Source organism: Lissotriton helveticus, chromosome 6 (assembly GCF_964261635.1).
Source record: "Lissotriton helveticus chromosome 6, aLisHel1.1, whole genome shotgun sequence".
Classification (NCBI taxonomy): Eukaryota; Metazoa; Chordata; class Amphibia; order Caudata; family Salamandridae; genus Lissotriton; species Lissotriton helveticus.
Genome location: NC_136067.1, coordinates 652,046,578 through 652,058,773, shown reverse-complemented (window position 1 = coordinate 652,058,773; position 12,196 = coordinate 652,046,578). Strand labels below are relative to the sequence as shown.

Here is a 12,196-nt window from a genome sequence, read left to right as displayed (position 1 = left end):
CCAGTGGCACAGGTGGTGTCTAATGGCCACATCTCGCCGGCGTTCCCGTTGGGCAGGGGTACCAGACAGGGGTGCCCCCTGTCACCCCTGCTCTTCGCACTGGTACTCGAACCTTTGGCAATTCTGATCAGAAACACGCCCTTATTTAGAGGCATTCAGTGGCAGGAGGGATGGGAAGACAAGATCTCCCTCTATGCCGACGATATGCTCATTTACATGGTAGACCCTGATAACGGCATCCCAGCTCTGCTGGACATTTGTAACATGCATGGGGAGACGTCGGGCTATACCCTGAACTGGTCAAAATCGATGATCTACACGTTGAAGGGTCCGGCACCGAACCTGCCGGATGATTGCCCTCTAGCGGCGCCGGTGACCTCCTTCAAGTACCTGGGCATTATCATCGTGCGATCTGAGACAGATTTCTTCACTAGCAACCTGAGACCACCTCTGGACCGCCTGCGCGCTGACGTTAAGCACTGGGCGACCTTACCCCTCACCCTCCTGGGGCGCGCAGCCTTATTTAAGATGATGGCACTCCCCAGATTTCTTTACATCTTGGAAAACGCCCCACATCTTGTCCCTCCACGTTACTTCAAACAGATTGCGGCATTGGTCTCCAATCTCCTTTGGAGCAATGGTGCAGCGCGAATAGCCTACGACAAATTGGTAAAAAGTTGGTATGAGGGGGGGATCGCACTTCCCAACGTTCAAGTATATTACTGGGCAGCTCAACTTAAAATAATTAACCAATGGGTCCACGCACCGAGAAATGACCCTGCATACAGGGCCGATTGGGCACAATTAGGGTCAGACTCCATGCTATCGGTACTGTATAATAAACCACAGCTTAAACTCTACACGGCCCGACACGACACACAGCGGCCCTTTGGCACATAGCGCAGGCACGGCTGGGCTGGACGGGGAAAATTACCAAGATGACGCCACTGTGGGACACGAAATCATTGGGAAACCTTAGAACATGCAAGGGGTTCGCACAGTGGGACCTGATAGGTATCTCCACGGTGGGGGACCTCTGGGACAATGACACAGTGCTCCCATTCTCACAACTGCAACAACAGTATGACCTCAGACCCACTGAAACGTTTCGCTATGTCCAAATTAGACATGCACTGCTCCAAGCGATCCCGCAGGGCACTGATCTGCCGGACTCCTCGCCACTTGAGGACAGGCTGTTAACGGAATACATGCTACAGAGCGCCACGTCCCTCACCTACAAAAAACTAATAAACAACTTACAGGACCCCACGACAAAACTTAAGGAACGATGGGAGGGGGAGATAGGAATGATGGATGAAACGGAATGGAACTAGGCATTTCGGCCAAATTTAGACTAGTACAACTGAAAATTTTACATCGCATCTACTACACCAGGACTCTACTCCACAAAATACACAGAGCACCCACTCCCTTTTGCTTGAGAGGTTGCGGGGAAGAAGGGACACTATTTCACACACTCTGGGACTGCCCCAAAATTCAGGGATACTGGACACTGATAATGCGCACCATATCCCAGACACTTAAGGTCTCCGCTCTGCCAGACCCGCGTAGGTGCCTTTTAAACATATGGGACCCCAATGACCTGAACAGATATGGTATCATCTGGGCCACACTTGCTATGACAGTGGCGAAACGTGATATTGCACAGAAATGGGGAGCTCCAGACGTGCCCACTGCAGACAGATGGGCTGAGCACATGGACATCCTGATGGTCACGGAAAGAACTGTGTATGCCCTTCGAGCTGCACCCCGCAAATGGAACAAGGTATGGACAGGGTGGAATGTTTACAGGGGGGAAATCTGTGAACCCTTACCGGAGGGAGATGACCTGGACTCCGAGGATGAGGAGGAGTGATGGTTGAGGCTATAGGGTTCTGATTTTCTGTGCTAATTGTGGCGACGTGTTGGGATGACTGCACCGAGATAAGACAATAGGGCGGTGAGGCCTGTTAGGAGGAGGAGAAGTGTGCAACATAAATAAAAGTGATGACACTGAGTTGGGGTGTGGGGGGGGAATGTTTCTTGAAAGTTACAAGACATTTTTACAGGTTGGGCATCGTAGCACGATTACTTAACATGTTAAGCAATACTGGTAATATGTGTCTGATGAATAGTAATACAAATGCAGGGTTTAGACAGACAGAATGTGATTATGATGTAACAGGTATGCCACAACAAATGATGCCGGTTTGGTCTTGTATAAACGTAACTATGCCGATTATCTGTATTGATCTCATTGACTACGATGCCTTTATATTAATAAAAGAATTTTTAAAAAAAATGCCGTATTTCAAAAAAGTCCTAAAAGCCGATGACTATGTTTGCATGGCAGTAGATCCATCCCCAAAATTGCATTTACAAAACGTAATATAAAGCTAGGGCACACATGTGAACACAGAATTTAGTAATTACTCCATATGGGGCATATTCAAACTCTTGTTTTCACCATCTCTAAAGTGGAGACCTGTTTTTAAAGCGCAGTTTTCAGTCCTAATAGCAGATGCTTACGTTTGAATAACGCTAGGTAGTTTATCCCACGTAAAGCTTTAAATAACAGTGCATATATCACACAAAAAAATGCCACCCCACCTTACTTGTAAGCTCTTACTGATAAGCAACACATCAATCCTAATTAGACATGTGCGGTATATTTATTTACCTTTTCTTCAAGTACTTTTCAAAAACAATCTTTAGTTGTATGTCAGAGTAAAAAACACAACATATATAGTATATATAAACAACAATTTGACAATAACATTTACCAAAAAAAAAAACAAGAACATTACTACATAAACAGTACAATCACTGTACACAACATCACATATATTTCTACTTCCACTTGTTCCAACGGGCAAGTCACAATTCCTTGCCTAAATGACCATAAATGAGTTGAAGTATAAGGAACAATAATGGAAAAAATCACAGTTAGAAGGAGATGTCAAGACTCATCAGTTCTGTAGTTCAGTGATTATTATTAAAGAAATTTTCAGACTCCTTTTTGCCGACGCGTTTCGAACTCCATACAGCTTTTCAAGGCTTTTCAAGTTCCTTTGTGAGTTTTAACACAGTCCCAACATAATGAAACAGGAATCAAATCACCGTGTCACACTTGATAGTCCCACCTATTTACAACCTTGCTCGTAAAACAACTTACCAAGTGAAAGAAAGCACAGCAAATGTACCGGTAATAGCAGATGGCTACATTTGCATGGCGCCAGCTTCAGGCTAAAGCTCACATAACAAAACATCCTAGGCAGCTAGTGGCAAAGTGCACCACGTTTGTGCACAAAAAAAAGGTTGTCTGCACAAAAAACACGTTGACATAGGCAGCTTGTGCCAAAGTGCACCTCACATTTGCATGGCCCCATCGTCGACCTAAAGCATTAAACAAAAAATAAACATGGACGTAACATACCGCCACATGATATTCTAAGACTAAAGCCTAAGCATTTTATTCCCAAATGTTTTCACGAACTGTAAGCATTTTATATATGTTATCACGGATATATGACGTTATAACGCATACTATTACAACGCATGCTTTTACAACGTAACTTTTACAACGCAGGATCCATTACAACGAATACCATTACAACGCATTTTTTTACAACGCATATACCTTTACAACGCATACCATTACAACGTAAGTATAGGTAAGTATATAATTTTTTTTTTAAATGTAAGTTATTAAATTTAATATATTTTTATTTTATTTAATTTCAATTTAATTTAATTTTTTTAATTTAATTTAATTTTTAAAAATACCCCTGTACCCAAAAACCCATACCTAGCCCTGAACCCTAAAAATACCCCTTTACCCAAAAACCCATACCTAGCCCTGAACCCTAAAGATACCCCTTTACCCAAAAACCCAAACCTAGCCCTGAACCCTAAAAATACCCCTTTACCCAAAAACCCATACCTAGCCCTGAACCCTAAAAATATCCCTTTACCCAAAAACCCAAACCTAGCCCTGAACCCTAAAAATACCCCTTTACCCAAAAACCCATACCTAGCCCTGAACCCTAAAAATACCCCTTTACCCAAAAACCCAAACCTAGCCCTGAACCCTAAAAATACCCCTTTACCCAAAAACCCAAACCTAGCCCTGAACCCTAAAAATACCCCTTTACCCAAAAACCCATACCTAGCCCTGAACCCTAAAAATACCCCTTTACCCAAAAACCCAAACTTAGCCCTGAACCCTAAAAATACCCCTTTACCCAAAAACCCATATCTAGCCCTGACCCCTAAAAATACGCCTTTACCCAAAAACCCAAACCTAGCCCTGAACCCTAAAAATACCCCTTTACCCAAAAACCCAAACCTAGCCCTGAACCCTAAAAATACCCCTTTACCCAAAAATCCCATACCTAGCCCTGAACCCTAAAAATACCCCTTTACCCAAAAACCCAAACCTAGCCCTGAACCCTAAAAATACCCCTTTACCCAAAAACCCAAATCTAGCCCTGAACCCTAAAAATACCGCTTTACCCAAAAACCCATACCTAGCCCTGAACCCTAAAAATACCCCTTTACCCAAAAACCCTACTTACCTATACTTACGTTGTAATGGTATGCGTTGTAAAGGTATATGCGTTGTAAAAAAATGCGTTGTAACGGTATTCGTTGTAATGGATCATGCGTTGTAAAAATTGCGTTGTAAAAGTATGCGTTATAAAAGTTGCGTTGTAACGTGTGCACACCGTTATCACAAGCGCGTTATAAACACCAGAACGCCAGCGCGAGCAGGGAACGTAATAAGAAAGCCTCAATTAAAAGCGGGAAAACGCAAGCATTAATGTACCGGTAATAGAAGATGGCTACATGTGCATGGCGCCAGCTTTAGGCTAAAGTACAAATAACTAAACATCCTAGGCAGCTAGTGGCAAAGTGCACCACCTTTTTGCACCCCAAAAACGTTAATTGCTAAAAAAAAAAGTTGTCATAGGCAGCTTGTGGCAAAGTGCACCTCACATTTGCATGGCCCTATCGTCGACCTAAAGCATTAAACAACAAATAAACATGAACATAACATGCCGCCACAGGAGATTCTAAGACTAAAGTCTAAGCATTTTATTTTCAAATGACACGTTCTAAACACCAGAACGCCAGCGCCCAACACCCTTTTGTTGAGCCTTTCAACACTATTAGTGTATAACAAAGAAAACAACAGACATAGCATGGCGCCAACTTTTTGAAGATCGCACCATTTAATAGCACTTTGAGATCACGCTGTTTTTAAAGCGTCTTGCAAAATCCCCCCTTTGCTGAGTCTTCGCACTCGCACTGCATAACGAAGAAGCATGACGACACCTTTTACAAGATCTAACTGTTTAAAGACGGCTTAAGATCACGCTGTCTCTAAAAGCAGGTGGCAAATGTCTGTTCGCACTTGTGAATAATAAAAAATCGATGCACGCACCATGCCGCCACACGAGATTCTAGGACTAAAGGAAAAGCATTTTTTCCAAATGTTTTCACAAACTGTAAGCATTTTATACACGCTGTCTCTAAAAGCAGGTGGAAAATGTCTGTTCGCACTTGCTGTGAATAAAAAAAAAAAATGCACGTAACATGCCGCCACACGAGATTCTAGGACTAAAGGAAAAGCATTTTTTCCGAAAGTTTTCACAAACTGTAAGCATTTTATATATGTTATCACAAGCGCGTTCTAAACACTAGAACGCCAGCGCCCAGCACTGCACGTAATGAGAAAGACTTAATTGAAAGCGAAAAAACGCAAACTGTAAGCATTTATTTTAATCTGTTCCCACAAACTGTAACCATTTCATGTTCTCACGAGCGCTCTCCAAAAAAGCAGAATGCCAGCGCCCAGCACTGCACGTGTTCCGAAAGACATAACCAAAAGCGAAAGCGCGCCCACACAATAACATCTCCTGCAAGCAGCCAGCAGCAAAAGCGCGCACACACGGAAAAATCTCAGATACCAGAAGCGCGTGGCCGATCCCTGTCTCAGATTCCCAGGAGACGGGCAACATAAGTTGTCGAGCTGGACGCAATGCTTCGCATTGCTATCTCCAGCTCGACCTAAAAACATAATTGGATACACTTAAATATAACGCATGTCGAAATCCCTATTGTGTATGTCCCAAAGCAAGGAGACACCCCCAGAAAGACCCAAAATAAGGGTTAAGGACATTACAATGTTGAAAAATGGCCGTTGTTTTCAGTCATACATGAAGTCGACAGAGTCAACCCCAATCAATATCACACTAGGGCCAAGCTACTCACCTTCGCAGATCAGAACACATTATTGTAATCACAAATTGCTGTGTTTAGAAACCAAATTTGAAAGTGCAAGAGTTAATCTCAACCATCACCTTAGGAGAAACCCACGAATATCAAATTAGAAAGGACAATTTATCCACAGGAATGCCCTCAAATGGGAAAAATTAATCCATCTAAAACACAAACGGTGCACTAAATAGCATTCCCTAAATACGGACACCTATGGCCCAAACAACCTTAAATAAAAAAGGCCCCACGACTCCACATTTGCCACCAAACATTTAAATAAGAATACAGGTACTCCAGTTTACAAAAAAAGCCTGACCTTTTCCAAACCTACCATGATAAGTGTCCTTTCTCGTCTAACTGCAGTTCACGTTCGAAAGACGCGCCCATCATATGGCATTTAAATACCCAACAAACCTACCAAACTGCAGGTGCAAAGCATTAGAAGAGAGGTATCACACGACCACAATCAGCCAATCACAATCGTGGTCATGATCACGGCCACAACACTCGCCCCTCTCAAAGTATATAGCGTGAAGTGCGGCCATCTTTAAACATGCAGATAGTGGGTTGTGGCTTCCATACAATCATACTCCTAGGGGCAGCATTCAGGAACCAACCTAAATAGCATCGCCAATATCTATCTTCAACAAGGAAACAAAGGTAGAATGCTCATCATCGTCTGCCCACATCTATCGTGCCTCTCAAAGTAAACGTGCGTGAGGTGCAGCCATCTTTAAACATGCAAAGGGCAAAATCATAAAATTTTCATAGGGGCAGAAAACAGTAAGCAACCCGAATAAATGGAGAATACGTAAAAGAAGAAAAATATTCCAAGTAAGTTGAAATTGAATTGATTTGAAAATTCCATTTATATAGCGCATAACCACCCGGAGGCCTCGCAGCGCTTTGAAGAAGCTTAACCAGCAGATACAAAAGGATCAAGATGGTTATGAGAGTGACAGTCAAAGGGCAGCCTGAAAGTATAACTAACAAGCATTTACAATGCAACGGTTTCACCTTTGGAGAAGTTAGAGCTATTGGCATTGTAAATGACAAAATTTGTATTTATGTGTTGGTTTTGAAAACAGATAAATAAATGGCATTGTCATTTACATTGCCAATAGCTTAATCTCTCGCAAATGTGAGAACTATTGGACCCTACGGACGAGCTCAGCAGACAGCAATTACTACCACCCACACACACACCCAGAGCCACACACACCCAGAGCCAGCCAGCCACACACACCCAGAGCCAGCCACACCCAGAGCCACACACACACACCCAGAGCCCCCCACACACACACAACCAGAGCAGTCACATACACACACCCACTGGAGCAGTCTCACACACACACACACTGGAGCAGTCACACACACACACACACTGGAGCAGTCACACACACACACACACCAAAACACCCTCCATCACTCTTTGAAATACAGAGGCAGCTGATATTAAGGTATGTAAGGCTCAGTGCCAAGGCTCAGTGCCAAGGTTTTAGATTGAGTTGTGTGCACCTGTTTAATTAAAGTGGCAGTTTCCACACTATCACCGTCAGTGTGTTCTTGGCTACGCCATCCCACCTGAATATACAGTGGTGGAGAACACGCTTACTCACGTCGTCAACATCTCATCAGCAGGAACACATGTGTGAGGTATTTACCAGCATTCAAGCTCTAAGCTCACTTAATCATATCTGGGCTTTCAACTATGTGGTAATAACTGTGCTCCTTCCGTGAGCGCTGGGAAAGCTACTTGTTCACACAGACAGACCATAAGCTGTCGGACTACATGATTTCATAATGTGTATGTGGGAAGTAAAAGGGACACAGGATCGCCAAAAATAAACATAATAAGCAGTGCCTGGAATTGTTTTGGCTACCTCAGTAGAAATGCTAGGAGAGAACGACTGTTTTCCAGGCTGCTGATTGTTTCGACTTCCAATGTCCACCACACAACTCCTCCCAAAGGCACAAAATGTACACAAGTGACCAGAGCCTGTTCATGTCCTAGCGTGCTCTACCTGGTCCCTTCAATCACATCCCTGGAAACTGCAGATTCGAAACTCATTAAACATACAAGTCACAGACTGTCTCCATAACATAATACTTTTGACAGCTCACGTTTCTTCCACAAATCAGTTTCTACACATCCTCAAACAAATCAAAAGCTGCCTCCTGAGTCCTAAGTAAATCAGAATGGTTTGAGTAAAGCATGCTGAAGGTGTGGTGCACGTGCACTAGTGGTGGGGGCAGTGGTGGTTGTCATGCTAATTTATTTTCCGCACACATGTAGTTGGTTTATTCGTCATGATGTCAAACACCGAATGTGTACAGTTACGAGTATGATTCCATGCAGGACCGAGAGAGTGCGCTACCAGTCACATTACTAATAAATGTGTGTTAACAGAAAAAGGCCACTAATGTGAGATGTGTTGCAAGGTTGGCACACACACTTATCCATCCTGCAGTGTCCTTAGTTCCCTGGTGCTTTGCAGCAGTTTTAAGATCTTTTTTGAGTTTCTCGTTGCTCAAATGGGTGTAATTTCTGATATGTTTCCACTCTTGGTCATCGCTTGATTTTGATCTTGAGAAAGTGTCACTCATAGTCGTTGAATGTCACTCATAATTACATAGAAATTATGGAAATGCCAGACATAAGCAGCAGCTACGGAGAAACATACACCCGTGGAAGTTTGAGGTACCCCTTTTAAGATGGCACACCACACCCCTTAGGGGACCAACGAAGTTCTTGATCTCTCAGCAGGAAGCAATGAATAAACTGGAGTTTCGATCTCGCAGACAAAACAGGCAACAGAAAAGCGAAACTCTGAAAAGAAAATGAAAGCTGAGCATGGATTGGAAGAGGTGCAGGGAAGAACAGAAAAGACAGCCTACCTGCCTTACAGTGAGAAGGCTCTTACGTGTGCTGGGTGGTCCCTCTGCAGCCGACTGGGGGCACCACAGCCACACAGCTGCCTACTGTGTGATGATTCAGAAAAGGGGGGTGGTGGTGATGAACTGTGTGATGCCTGCTTCTCCGGTGGCTGGGATCAGAGCTGCCGCTGGCCCTTGCTGCTGTCAGAGTTCCATCCCCCGCCCACCACTACATCAGATGCCATACAGGAGCCCCCCCCCCACACATGGGCCCACCCCTCGGGCTGGTCTCGCTACTTCCAACTCAGAGGACAGACTAAGGCCCATACACACGGAAGACTGACTAAGTGACGCTACCCCAGAGGGCGCCCAGTCTTGCCCTTGTCGTACCTAAGCTGCCATACTGAGAACTGAAGACCTTAACATGAAATCACCACAAAACGTCTAACGTTATACTATTATAGTGCACTTTATAGATTTACCAACAGAACTCATTTAGGACTAGCATTGTGTACAACAAAAACCCAAGAAAGTTAAATTAAGAAAAGGTCTCCCCTTTTGTTGTTTGCACGGGGAGTGTAAGGCATTCCCAGGCACGGGAATATGTTTGACGTAAAAGGAAACCCTCTCTTTTCGAGAGATAGCACTCTTGGCAGGTCACATCACCTCTCTTACCGGCAGCCTAGACTTGAGGGATTTAGTCCACCTGGAACTGACCCTAAGCAAAGTACACTTTACCGCAGCCTCAGAAGTGTGACCTATTGCCTCTTCTGACCTAGTCCCCTATTCTGTTAGCCACCCCCCTTTTCTCAGGGATGTACAGTGGCTTCAGTTCGCAGTCCATAGGCATATTATGCTACGTTTCAGTTCCATGGGACTTCCAGAAGGCTTAATAACACCACGGAGCAAGAAAACGTTTAAACTGGAAACCTTAAAATTCTGAGCGCTGCAAGTAAATGTCCAAATGCATGACTTGTTGGGCAGGGTAGGTTACTCTGAGTAACGCCTTTCGGCCTGCCAATCCGCATAAACTCGCCTGGTGTTTAGTCACGTTTCTTAAAAGTGAAATTGCTCCCGTATTTGTAACATAAATAGCCTGAGGGGCTCGAATCCCGTCATCGCCGACCCCCCCCTAATCGCAGGCTGGGTGAATCATTTGCCATCGGTCTATCGCCCGAACCCCCTTTCTCCCGCCGCTCGTCATTTCACCCGGCGGCCTCACCCTGCCTTTTGGGTATATATGGCGTCCGCCTCGCTTGGTCCTATCCACTGCCATCCACAGGGTGGTGGGGGGGGGGGCTCCTTATCCTGCCCAAACCGGATGGGTGTTAACGTAAATGAAAGTGTTTTGTGTGAGGAGAATTCACATACAGTTTATTTTAGCCGTGGTCCTACTGCAGCTTCGAACCCTCCTTCTGCTTCCCGTCCCTAGTAGGGTTGAGCAAAAACCCTGCTGTTATGACCGTAACAGGAGCCCCCAGGCCGATCCTCTGATGAAAGGCAATTAATCTAACCGGGTCTAAATTTTTACTGTGGATTTCGGGTATACACGCGTTTACCCGCGCCGACCGCCGAATTAGTGCTGAATCGCGTTTAGTTGAAAGATGATGCCCAGCACCCACTTGCGCGAGAGGAACAATGAAATTAATAAACCATCCTTATGCCTCAATGCATGATTCATTGACGTTGACATTTAACGTGACTTAATTTAAACCGGGCGACAAACCCCATTGCAGTTGTATATTCGGGCCGATTTGCTCCGATTATACGCCGTGTCCATCCTTCCCCCCTAGATTGCGCCCTTACTCTGTCCTGTTAGCACTTGCAGCCCCTGCTGGCATAATCCCACTAAAAATCGGACGATCTGGGTGCGCTTTACATCCGCCCCGTATCCTCGCATTGCTGGCCGGCTGCCGGTATTGTCGGCTTTACGTCGAGGCTACGGTGTGCCCGCTCTGCTACGCTTATCCCCGCTTCGGGGGCAATCCCGGCATGGAGCTGCCATACTGAGTACTGAAGACCTTAACATGAAATCGATTAATCAAAATGAAAACGGACACTTGTGACACTTCTCGACCAAAAGTTGGGGTGTCTTTCCCCTTTTTAACGTTTTTTCCTTTTTTCCAATAATTTGATTTCACACTTTTTCATCTCTGGACACTGCACTCTAGACCAGAGGTGCCTCTGGTTGAGGCTGGCAAATTACCACTAATTGGAATACCCAATGATAACTGCCATAACTACAATGTGGGGCGGAGGAAACATATATACCGCATTCCATATAACATTGAGTTTTTGAGGGTATTTCAATATACTTTTTAGCCAATGGTCGAGAAGTGTCACAAGTGTCCGTTTTCATCTTGATTAATCTATTACTTACTTTGGGGAAAGAAACGGACGCTTTAATTCCTCATCCCTCCTTGCTGATAAACTACTTAACATGAAATCACCACAAAACGTCTAACGTTATACTATTATAGTGCACTTTATAGATTTACCAACAGAACTCATTTAGGACTAGCATTGTGTAAAAAAAAAACAGCGGGAGGCACACGGACAGCGGGAGGGGGGCGGGCAGGCACACGGACAGCGGGAGGGGGGCGGGCAGGCACACGGACAGCGGGAGGGGGGCGGGCAGGCACACGGACAGCGGGAGGGGGGAGGGAATGGCAAGAAAAGCACTCACCTTGACTTCCTCCGGCGGCGGAATGACCAAATGAAACCTCGACGTCGGAAAAAATAAACCCCGCCCACCGCCGCATGACGAGCAAAAAGGGGCAGGATGAGAAAAAGATCACAGGAACGCCCACGAGTCACCTCGCAGGATGACGGACGCCTCTGTTTGCCAAGGGCTAGCGTCCATTTATGGAGCTAGCCAATGGGAAACAGAGGCGGGCCGAACATCCATACTGTTGACAAAAGTTTTCGCCCTGGGCGGAGCACTGCGTGCTCTCGCCAGGTCGAAACCTAAAAAACATCACCCAACATTATAGGTGATGCAAGAATCAAAAATAAACAATCATCACCTCCTTACGTA

General features: G+C 45.0%; 1 long non-coding RNA gene across 2 annotated transcripts in view; it reads right to left on the bottom strand.

Moving 5' to 3' along the window:
* Window positions 1–6,646, bottom strand: part of LOC144762838 (uncharacterized) — a 65,563-nt gene extending 58,917 nt beyond the window's left edge. The window contains exon 1 of one of the 2 annotated variants that reach the window (XR_013596149.1): window positions 6,614–6,646. This is a non-coding gene — a long non-coding RNA (uncharacterized LOC144762838). The remainder of the gene's footprint in view (window positions 1–6,613) is intronic. The other variant, XR_013596150.1, reaches the window with a different exon arrangement.
* Between the last annotated feature and the right edge of the window lie 5,550 nt (window positions 6,647–12,196).